Source organism: Parus major, chromosome 1 (genome assembly GCF_001522545.3).
Source record: "Parus major isolate Abel chromosome 1, Parus_major1.1, whole genome shotgun sequence".
NCBI lineage: Eukaryota > Metazoa > Chordata > Aves > Passeriformes > Paridae > Parus > Parus major.
In genome coordinates, this window is record NC_031768.1 from 62,327,872 (window position 1) to 62,340,648 (window position 12,777).

The following is a 12,777-nucleotide window of genomic DNA, read 5'->3' on the forward strand; positions in this document are numbered from 1 at the left end:
TGACTTCTCTGCTGCTCTACGGGAAGAAATGATGATGTTTTACTTCCAGAGATTATATGAGTGCTTTTGTGTTTGATATACTCAGGAGTTTAGGAAGTTACTGCTTTTTTTTTTTTTTGCCTCCTGCAAAAATTTTCAGAAGACTGTGTTTTCAAATATAGCATTTAACACATTGCAGTGGTACAAATGTCACGTAATCCACATGGTGACGTGATCTCAAAGGCAGAGCACGTGACAATAAAATGAACAATGCCAGGGCACCTATCTGAGCACTGAGACTCAGTCATGTATATTGTTAGTGCTCTTCCTGGAAGATTTTCAGAGCAGCCCAAACACCAATATCTCAAACACTCTTCATTTTGAGAGTTAGCATGGGATATTGACCATTCCCCTCAAACTGACCACCCTACTCTGAAGATTTGCAGAGTGTAAGTGAAGTGAAGCTCACCCTTTGCCCACTGTTCTCATTTTGATATAACAATAGACACAATTAGTGTTGATAGCAGAATTTCTCCCACCTCATGCTCTTATTTTCATTCCCTACATTCCTATATTTCCTATTTTCATCAATCCTCTACTCTGCTCTATCACATTAACATAGCATGCTGTCAACAAGTCCAGCAAGGAGACCCATTATTATGTGCTCCCTCAGGCAAGGTGTTTAGGGCTGCAGTGCTGGCAGAGGGTCCTGGGTGTTGCATTTTCTCATGTTTAGGGTTCCCTTCACTCAGACAGGCCCTACATCTGCTGAACAAAGAGTGGGATCTTCAATGGTCAATAAGCCAACAGCTACCTGAAAGTGCTGATGAGGGAAGTCCTAGAGAAACACACGGTGACCCTCCCTCACAGAGACAGAGCTGTATCTCTACAGATGCTCCCTCCAGTGCAAATGGATAATTCTGTGATGTTCTGGGATTACAGTCTTAAACCAGCCCCTTTCTCAGAGCTACCAGGTGCAGAGGAGACTTTCCAGGCAGGCTAGTAAATGCTTTCTGGGTTCAGACAGAACAGGGGGATTAGGAAACATATTTGTGTTTACAGCCTTGCAGTGGAAGTAGGTTGCCCTTGTCTGCCTAAATGATTTGTGGATGAAGCCACAAATTAGCCACTGCTGAGATTTACATGGTTTCCTCTGACTAAGCCACATCCACCCCACATGCCTCACCACAGCTCCCCTGAGCAAGTGCTCCACAGAGCCCCCAGGACAGAAGGCCAGACCGAGGTCAGGATACCTCCAAATTCATCAAAATGAGGCCTAAATGGACCCCACACTGCATGGAGGCACTGTAGTGTCCCCACACAGCTGTCCCTCTCTCCCCAGGAGCTCCTGTGTGTCATCTGGTGCTGGATGAGGGGCAGTGCTGTCAGCACAGCCTCGCTCCATCTGTGCACACACCATCTGGGTGCCTTCTTCCCTTTACATGCAGCTGCAGGTTTCCTGCTGCATATGTTCAACCTCCCACAGCTGGAAGCAGTAAGAGGTAGTTTGATCTACACGTTATACACAGGAAGGACTGAAGTTTGCAAATTTTTTAGCACTCTGCATGCTAGCAGGCCCACAATAATCTTTATTGGCTGGTTTGCTCACTTTGTGGTTGCCATTTTCGTCCTATGAGAAGATGCTGCGACTCCTGCGGGAGGAAAATGTTCTTGGCACTTTATCACCTCACTGTCATGAACCCCTGTCCACCACTTGCTATTTTGTGGAAAGAAAAACCATCCCCAGCATTGCTTCTGTCCATCAAGAGGAAGGGCTGAGCTGGCACTTTGCCATGCTTGGTGAGTGTAGGTTGGTACAAAGTGTCTGAGGTTTTTTATAGCGCTTATCACCAGGGTATCAAAGCATTGAAATATTGTTAGTCATGTTTGCCTCCCCACTGATCTTATCACCAAAGGCCAATCCTGCTGGAGACCATTGGTCGTCCATGTGGAATTGCTTAGAGGGTTTGTTTTGCTAGATGGGCTGATCTGTAGCCAGCACAGGGATATCTCTAACTTTGGGGTCAGATTCCAGGCTTTAATTAATACTGATGATAAACATACTGCTCATAAGCGCTTTTTGCAAGGTGACTTTAGCGCAGCTTATAGATTTGATTTCTGAAATTAATTTGTTTCATGCTTAAGAGGTCTATGGACACTGTAAGTCTTGAAATCTAGGTTGAAAAATCCTGTGACAGGTGTAAGTCATGTAGGAAACATCACAAAAATAGATTTATTAGAGGTCTCTGATATTTAGAAATAGCTGACTGTACTATTCTGAGTTGACTGGCAGTTTTCTCAAGGATCTATATAATAGTTACATTAGACCTTTTAAATTTCAATATATTTTCATGCTTTGGCACTTCACAGATTGAAATGAATCTTGTGGGTTTTTGCATGTTGCAACAACTGGGTGCATGCTACTGTGGTCAGTTTTAATAGGTATTAATACAGTGAGTAGCAAGCAAATTATAACTGTTTCACATTAGACATAATTTTACAGCAGGCAATTTTATAAGGAGAATGGAATGAATCAAATTCAGTAATTTGTATTAAAATATCTTTTACATTCCCTGTGTTCCAGTGGAACTGATGACAAGCCTAGAGAAGCATGCTAGGACAAACAGACCAGAAAATTAAATTCTTCTAGTTTTCATATGCCACAGCAGGAATAATTTGCTTCTCTTTTTTTTTCTCAGCTTTTCATTTTTCTTTTTGAAGAGAGGATTACGATGTAATCTTACATTTCTAAATCCTATCACAAATATTTTTTTTTTTCAGCTTCACAGAACTGTGATCTGTTCCAGTTTTTTTTTTCCAGTTTTTTTGGGGTAGACTGTGATGTGGTATGCGTGATAGATTGCATTTACTAGGATGTGAAGAAAGCCCAAAGGTTAAAGTCAAGGTTGCAATCTCAGGACTCTGAATCTTTGAGGAATGTTTATTCTCTCAATTAAGTATATACATATACTTGCCAGATGTCCAAGATCATACCACATTTTTTACATACAACCAGTGTTTAAAGAGGTTGTGCTCAAGCTTCTGAAAACAGAACCCTTAAAGACGCAGGGTGTCTTTGGGCAGTAGCTTTGAGCTCATTGTGCCCCACTGATCAGGAGGTGCCTCCAAAAGCTCCATGGTTGCTGTCAACTGTGGAACATCCAAGGTCTTGCTTAGTAAGAGCAGAAACTCCTTCAGCTTGGTTTTAGGTGTCCTTCAATCTAGTGTCCTTTTTTCTGAGTCACTCACCCAGTTATAATCTGTGCAGAGAGAGATAACACCTGTAAGGCTGTCTCTCATCCCAAGATCAGGTATTCCCATCCAGCAGGAAGGCTGGAGTGTGTCTGCTCATCACCTACAAAGAGGTGATGAGCACCCAAACAACAGCCTTGGCCAGATATCTAACATTTGGATAGTTTCACTGTAGGCTGGAGCACCACCAGCCAGCTAATTGAGCAGCAAAGACTGATGGAAGTCACCATGGTTTAGGTTTTGTTTCAAAGCCTTTTCCTTACCTTGGAGCAGACACAGCCATTTCACTTCTCTGAGCCAGTCATAAATCAGAACAATTACTGCCTACTCCACCAAATCTTTATCCCTTGTAAAATAAGGGCTATCAAAATATTTGTATGGTTTTTACACAAGACTGATGCACGGTTGTTAGTCAGTGTATGCAAAGGGCTGTGTAATTCATAGATCAAAGATGAGGACCCTTGTCTCTTTGGTTTAAGGATTTCCACTGCACTCATCACTTGCTCTGAAATCCTGACCCTATAAAGATTTCTGTATGTCCTTAATTTTTTCATGTGAGGAGTTTCCTTGATGAAATAATGATAATATTCACTACACAGCTATTTATTCCAACTCACTGTATTTATAAACCAGGACTTTCTCAGAAGTTCCAAATGTCAAAGCCCTGTATATGTTTACGTGAAAAAACTCAGGTAATTTCCACTTGAAGTGTCTTTATTTCTTGGTACTAGAAATAAAAAATATTATGCTTTCAAAATATAGAAGATTTGTAAATATATAATAATAATAAAATAATCTAGTAGCCTTTTTTTTTTCCTCTCTTCTTTTATTGATATTCATTAATGCTATTTCTCTGGAGAAGGGCTTAATTTTTCTACTACTGGTATTGGTGATATCTAGAGCTAAGTGGTGAGAGAGCTTAAAATAAATATAAGACACTTTTTCTATAGCTTCTTGTTTATTTTTTCAGATGGGTTGATATATTGCTCTGTATGCCTAACTTTGAAATACTGAAACCCAGCGAAAAAGCAACTTACTGACCCAAATGTTTTTTCTTTTTTAGAAAACTTGCTTTTCTCATCAGGGCCACAATGAGATCAGGTTTTGAATTTTTATGGCAATGATTCTTTTCTTTTAATACTGTCACATTTTATATGGTCATGCCATTAAAGGGATGCTTGCATTTAAAGAGAAAAAATTCCAGGACCTGGAAACTACACTCTGATTTTTCACTTTCCATAAAAGTAGCCTGAATCGTGATTCAAAAGAAAATAGCTTGTTTTTTTAATCCAGTCTCATTTGGGGCAGTGACCTGATAATCTTCAAGTTCTTGAGGCAGTCAAAACTCAATATCAGGCTTCACTGCTGTTAATTTCTTCATTAGTCTTGTACTGGCCTGCATCTGGGGACAGGTTACTGGAATTGATGCTTTTGGCTTGTATTGGAAATTAAAGTTCCTTTCATTTGGTGTATCTCCTTATGGGTCAAAATAGAAACAGCTCACAGGGAAGGGAAGGGGAAGGGGAAGGGGAAGGGGAAGGGGAAGGGGAAGGGGAAGGGGAAGGGGAAGGGGAAGGGGAAGGGGAAGGGGAAGGGGAAGGGGAAGGGGAAGGGGAAGGGGAAGGGGAAGGGGAAGGGGAAGGGGAAGGGGAAGGGGAAGGGGAAGGGGAAGGGGAAGGGGAAGGGGAAGGGGAAGGGGCTCCTGCCACATGAGACTCCCACAGTCTGACTGCAAACACTTTGGGGTACTGAACACTCTCCTGTGCATCTGCATGAGAAGGAGGCAGGAGAATCCCTTTCTTCTGCCTCAGCAAGGATTTGGGTGGGATAGTCAAACAACCTAGACACAACCACACAGCTCCATGCTCTGTCACTCACATCCTTGGCTGAAACTAGGACAGAGCAAAATAACCTGTTTCTGACCACAAAAGAGAAGGCTCAGCTCTTTAACTGCAGGCAAGGACCCCTAGGGATAATGATGGGGTGAAAAGGAAGCCACAGGTTTTTGAGAGGATGAAACCTGGATGTAGCAAGGCTGTGCCCGGATCTCAGCTGTGTTGAAGAGCTCTTCCTGAGCAATACATTTCCTTCTCCACACCACACTTGTTAAACAGCTATAAAAACTTCTGCACATCTGTCTTCCCCATGCAGAATTGTGGACTGTCATCTCTACATAGCATTACTAAGAAGTAAAGACCAATATGAATAAATGACAGGCAGCACTACTCAGGGACTTTCCTTGCAAGCCAGGTAATTACAGTATGACCTTGAGACTTTCCCCTGTGTTGTTTTGTGAGATGCTCTGCTGTTCTAGAGTAGGACAATTTGACTGGTCCTTTTAATATTTTTCCCTTTCTGACAGTCACAGCTGAGTTTGGTCTGTTCATGCTCTGACTTTCAGCCTTCAGCCAGGCCCTGACTTTTTCACAAATATGTTATTTGCAATATGGCTTGTTTTACTTGTACATATACCATAACTAAGACAGTTACATATTGATTTCACATCAGTGAAAAACAGATGCCCTGCAGGCAGCAGATTTGAATGCTAAGAGTGCTCACCTCCACCACTTGTACAAAAAGCAGGAACAGCTATAGCAAAGTCAGTGCCATTCTGCCAATGCCTTACAGTGTCATCAGTGAGTTATCAATGTTATGAGATAACATCGAGTTATCAGCCTTTCAAGGTCATCCCAGTCTAAGACTAGCTGAAAGACCAAGCAGAAACATCATAGAAGTCATGTAGAGTTGTCTTACCCACCTCTTGACAGCACTCAGGAAAGAGGCAATTCACCTTTGGCAGGATTCTCCTCGCTTCTGACGCAGTAATCTTTCTGGATCTGCTTATTTTAAGTCTAGACAGATGCTGAGGAGGAATCTGTGATGAATTCACACTCTTCATCTAGCTGAATATTCCGGATATGTTCCCTTTGATGTTTATGCAGAGGGTGAGACTGTCATGGCTGGAAAAACACCACTACATTTTCTGTGTATATAGTGCATCTGTCAAGAAGTGTGAAGTTCCTCTATCTAGTCGAGATAGATGGATGGTGTTTGCCATTCACCTGGCACAGTACTTAGAAAGATCATTACAGCTTTTCCTTCTGCTGTAATAAGTGTTATTGACTAGCAGGCATTGAAATGCTGGTGGAGTACACTGGCTAGAGTAGATGTAGAAGAACAACACAGACCTATCTGCATCAATGAGAACTGCATAAAAAGACTCACCAAGTCATTTCAGTCGTTCTGGAAAACAAAAACAAATATACAATGTGTAACACTATTCACAGTCACAGCCTTAAAGCTCTGTGCCACAAAGATGACAGCAGTGAATATCATACATAAATTTAACAAGTTGGAAAGAATTATCAGCCCATGTTACATAACAGCCACATGAAAACTTCCTAAAAGAACTTGCCATCATGGCCACAACCCTCCCTTGTCTAGAAAGGTAGCCATGTCTCAATCAATGAGGGGTAAAATGACCCTCATTCCCACCAAAGTAGCTGATGAAATAACTGAGCTGCATAACACCAACTGGCAGTCTGCAGAAAGCTGGCTGAATCTGGTTGCAAGGTCTGCTGCTGCAAAACAAGGTCTTGGGAAATTGTCTTTCAGAGTCCTGGTGTGAATAGATGAAGAAAATAGTTATAGACAGAGCTGGCTTAACAGGTAAGAACTCTGAGCAGGTGTCCAACACCAAGACAGCAGGGCTCTGCTTGGTTCAATTTAGCAGAGAGGCATCCAGCAAGGCAGCTGGAAAGAGAGAGCTGCCCTTTGCCCAGGCTCTCTACAGCTCTGACACCACCTGTACAGCAAAGCTGCTGTGCTTCCAAACAGCCTCAGCAGCAGAGATGCCAGAAAAGATAAACCTAATCTTTGCTGACCATCCCAGGCACTGCACTGGACATGCTCATCACCAGCTCTCTCATGTGGATGTTTTTACATCATGAATGTAGACATTCCACCACAGTATTCAACCATGCAGATATCCTTACAACACCAGAGCTGTACAAGCCAAGGTTCTGGGTAAAATCCAGAGCTCTCCAGATGGCCAGTGCCATCTTCTTGTGTCCTTCAAGACTCACTTGAATATTTTCACAAGTACTTTGGAGAACATGGGATGAGATGGGGCTGTCTGGATTGTCAACACCCCTGCAGCTGTGGGCAGCACACCTCTCAGTTTAGTCAGAAACTCTCAGGATGACTTCCTCCTTATAACCCTTCAGAACATTCCCCATTCCCCAACTCACACCCATGCAAAGCCCAAGGATAGTAAGGCTGGAAGTGACACCTATCTCTCACAATTGATGCCACCCCAGAAGAACATGATGCTCCACACGGTCAGGCAGAGCTCTGGACAGAGAAGTTTGTACAGCCCCCTGTGTACAATACTGCACTGGACAATGCTGGGGTGGAGATGAGGGGCTCACCCCTGCCACCACAGTACTTCTCAGTAGTCCAGAATTAATTTGCATTTGCTTCTTTCTGTCTTGCTAAGACAAATTTTCAATACAAACAACATGCTGTACTTTCATCTCTGCTTTTTAAAGGTGTCTTTAATTATATGTGGTTCCTGAGAAATTGTTATTAACAATTTAGTTAAGATCTGAGTGGTTGTATCTGGAAATAAAAAGATTATAGTGTCTTTTGATACTTACTTCATGTTTCCTTCTTTACGATGGAGATTCTGCTGTTGGAGATCCTTTCTGAGTTCTGAATTCCTCCCTCTGCATTTCCCCCTTGGCATGGGCCTGTGTTCTCTTTTTTCCCCAGAACCCAAGCACTAGTGAAGTCTCACAGAATATACCCAACACGACCTGACTGTGGCCCTGGTAGTCCAGCTGCACAGAGGAAGACCTTCTCCAGATGCAATGATACTTCTTTGCAACCTTCTAAATGGCGTGAGAGTCACAACAAAGTGATGCTATACAGGATATGCTGACAGACTCACATGTCCCATTTATTATTTGGCTTAGTGCTTCCCCTTTTCAGGATGTTCTAGAGTCCCCACCCTCAGCCCCTAAGTACCTTTGGTTCCCTGCATCTCCAAAGAGCTCTCTGGACTGGTGTGGGTTGCTGAAGCTGCTGTGGTAAGTGCTCACATAAAACCTCTGCTGGACTGAGCGCAAGTCAAAGCAGCCCTTGAGTAGGCTTCACTCATTTAGCAGTCTCCTGGGGAATATCTCTCAATGTTTCTTTTTACAGCCTGCTTTTTCCTGCACTCAGCCTGTACAGTCTGCAATTTTCCCTCATTCTGTCCAGCTCCATGTGTACCATGATCTGAGCAACCGCTGACCCACATGGATTTCCTGGAAATAACCTTAAATCCTATGTGCTTAGGGAGAAAGACATCTAAAAGAAGCCACGTGAAGACTCCTGGGCTTTGAGACAACATACAGGGAGAAGGAATCCACCACCAAAAAAACCCCATCCTTGTTCAGGAGCCTGCTCCACTGCATAGTCGGGGATGCAGGAGGAGACATCAGGTGGACACCCGTGCCCCTGGCTCTGCACATCTGCACATGCACACAGCCATGTGTGTCACCAGTGGCAGAGGATCCTCCAGCCTCTGTTATGCTTTGGAACCCATTTGTTAATTGTTTCTCAAGTTCAGTTTAGGCAAATGTCATTTTAGCATAATTTTATTTACACAGGAGACAGATTAAACCAGTAATAATAATGACACATATTAGGTGCAGCTGTTCTATTTTGTTCCCGCAAGCAGGCCTGCAGCACTGTTTCCTAATTTAAGTCCTAGTGCTACAAATGCGAGTAAATTTTACACATGGGACTATTTCCTCTAGACTTGGTGGAGGCTGCTTAGATGTGAAAAGCTGGATTGTCTCACAAGTATTTTCAGGACTGAACCCATCGTTTAAGTGGCCCAGTTTAACCTAAACCAGTTTAGTTTTCTGCCTATATTAAAAAAAAAATCAATCACCAAATAGGGCCAAGGAATCTTCTGTTACTTTTCTGACCAAGTTTTGCTTAATTATTTAATCATAGTCATGCCAGTAAAACAATGTGTTTCACTTTGGAAACAGTTTTGCAAAAGTCTGATGATCATTGTTTGTATGTCATCTTAATGATGTATAAATTTTAAAGACTTTATCATTTAAAAAGCAAAAGGAATGAAGTTTTGGTGGTGGTGAAGTTTTTTTTCCTGTTTGGTTGGTTGATTGCTTTTTTTTCCCCCTAAACCTAGAACAGGAGATGATTTCCCAAAATAATGAAATAAAAAAGAGATAACATCACAGTCAACCTCTTTAATGTGAAGCTGAAGATGGTGAATTTATATGTTGTGAAGTAAGTGATAGATTCACAGAATCTGTGTTACTTTTTACATATCTTTCAATTTGTATCTATAACACATAAAAAAAATTCCAGAAATTAAGAGAAATTGAGGACTAACATGGGAAACTATAGAAAATCCTTTATATCCTTTTCATTAAATCTATTTCCATTTATAATTATAGTATAACTTAGAGTAAAAAAATATTTTAAAATAGACGTTCTGCACAACTAAATGCATTTTCCCATACAATAGGAATAACATTTGTTTCAGAGAAGCCATGACATTGGACCTTATAAATTGTGGAGTGATCCTCACACAGCAGGTATAATATGAAACATTCTGCTGTGATTAATCTATTTTTGATAAGGACTGAAGACAAAATAGTTTAAGTTTCTAAGAGCTCAGGAAATTTTCAGGATGTTCCATAGACATTTCAGGGCATGACTCTCAGCTGGATAACAGAGTTGTAGCTCATTGAGTTTTTTTGTCTAGTTGTTGATGGTGACTTCTATTATTTTTTCCCATTTGTGATTTCTTAAATTCAATTTCCCTATTTTCCTGTCATTGCTTTGTGCTTTTTTTCTTGGTTTCTGCCTTCTCTGACTGTAATAGAAAAAAGCATTGAGCTATTGTGGGCACTGGCAGATGGGGACAGGGACTGGCAAATTAATTCTGCACAGGGCATTTGGCACTATTTAATTTTGCAATCTTGTCTTTTCCATTTAACAACATTCCCACTTAGCAACATAAAAACATATTTGCATTTAATAAAGGGGAAACCAGATGAGAAAGTAAAGCAGATCTTGCTGTGACCTTAATAGATTGTGAAAAAGAAAAGGAAAAAATGTCTTTCAGAGCTTCTTGTAGCTAGAGGTCAAAGCCTCTGGCTGTGGTTACAAGAACACTGTTAACACTACCAGTAATGGGAGGTCAGACAGAGGATGTTAGTGGAAGCAACAGTTCATGGAAAAATGACCATCCCTCTATTAGACTCAATCACATACAGGCACAGAATGGTTGGTGTCACAATTCTACAGCTGAACAGCAAGAAAGGAGTTGTTGTTGGATCACTGTGGGTACATCAACAGCAAAACAAAAAAAAGTGGCTAAATAGCGCAAAATATACTGTGAAAACAGGAAGGAAGAATATGTAGGTGGGACCATATGGCACCAGCTTCTTTAGTAACTATAGAACACTCCTCTTCAGAGAATGAAGAAATAAGAGCTTGATATAGAAATGTTTTCCCATGCAAAGCACTTGCTTATTATAGAACATGGAGGGAATCAAACTTGAGATTCCTGCTAGGATCTGTATCTTTGGTGGGGTTTTTGGGCCACATGGATTGAGGAGCATGAGCAGAGATGCAAAATCACTGATAAGCACAAGAATTATGTGTGTGCCTGACTAGAACAAATGCAAAGGGAATTCATCCTGTGGCGTTAAGGTTAGGAATAAAACCTGCTTTATGTCCTCATTGTTTTCCCTAAAACAAAGCATCACTTTTTGGAGGAGAAATTGTGTAAAAACTATTTATTTTCTTCCTTCTTTGTCAGGAAGATAGAAATTTCATGCCATTTTATTTGTGTAGAAATCTTGAGGCATTCAGTCACAATAGAGAATATGGAAGAAAACCTAGAACGGGGGTATATGTTGAGTGAAGCCATACAGATGGTCCTTGTTAAGAAGTATGAACCCTGTGAAACCCTGTGAAGATACAGTGTGAGGTTTGCTGGAGTATTGGGGTTACAAAACCCAGGATGTTGCCCTAAGACAGCATGAGGCAGGAATTGTTTTCTGCTGTTTTGAGCGGTTTCAGCATCTAGGGTCTGAATTCGGGTGTTAGTCAAAGAGGAGCAAATTGAATTTCTGTATGACTGTAAAAAAATGCATGGGAACATCACCTTGGGCAAGAGAGAGGTCTTTGGATTCATGAGGGACACGTGGGAAGGAGGAGTGGGAGAAAAGAGAACAGTTTAAAAAAGCAAGGACCTGGATAGTGCAGAAGAAGAAAGGGAATTATAAGAAATATGAAAACATTGTTATTCTCATTTGATTTTGAACTTCCATTTCCCAGAAGGGACAGAGGAACTGATTGACACTGAATTACCTCAGTAGTTGGTAACTGGGACACCAGCCTCAGGTTTGGTCAGCTTTAACTGAGAATACCAACTTTGGAATAAGTGGTATGTGGGCCAGAACACAGACCGAAGTAGCAGAATACACAAAGTTGCATAAATCTATGCTTCAGTTATGGAAAAGGAGGCTAATTGCACTTAATAATGCTGGTGTTGGAAGAGAGAACTGCAGAAGGAAAAGACAGTTTCAGAAAGTCACCAGTCCAGGGAGAGGCTGTTCTGAGGTCATGTCGAGAGCATCATCCTGCTAAAGTGATTCAGTCATTTGACTCAGGACGGGGGAACTTTGCAGATATATTATCTCCAGACACATCTTCTCCTAGTTTTTGCTCAAGGTTGTCTGGATAATGGCTGTCCTGTGGTTAGCTGGACAACCTGTGCTGTGCTGTCTGGATGCAACCCTAGCTCTCAGTCTCTGATGGCAATCTTCCCAGCTAAAACAATGGTCTTTTACATGCACCACTGATGCAGAAGCACGACAAAGCAAGGGGCCATGGCAGCAGGAGCACATTGTAGGAGTTCTGGCACAAATACACTTGAGCTGTACCAGACATTCATGCTCTTTGTAATCCCAGCTATTCCTGCCCCAGCAAGGAGAGGATATCTAAAGGAAACCCCTGCACTTATACAGCAAACATTTTAGCTGACTAGGTTTTATGGGCTGCTACCTTCAACAAGACCAGAAAACTCTGGGAAAGCAAACATTTCTTATCTTCTAGTATTTCTTGGATCTGAATCTCTCGTACTTTTCTCTAAATTACTGTTTTCTTCTTGAGAGATCAAGACCCACTGTAGGATTTTCCATCCCTCTGCCTGGACACAAGGACTGCTCACTGAACTTGGAAAGAAAGATAGAGGTGACTGGAACAAGCTAAGCCTACTTGCTTTCTTGATACTGTTGGATTGAGGGAAGCTGTTTCTCTGAACAGTTATAGTATTGCTAAGCAAATTCAAATAGGGAAGAATTCCCGGACTGTCTGAAAAGAAAAAGTCCCTACAAAAAATTTTTTGTCATTCTAGTGGTAGAAATAGTGCTGTTTTCAATAGATGGGAGCAATTTGTCCTGAGGGTACCATGATGGGCCTGTGAAGATATCCTTGTCCTCAGAGTGTCAA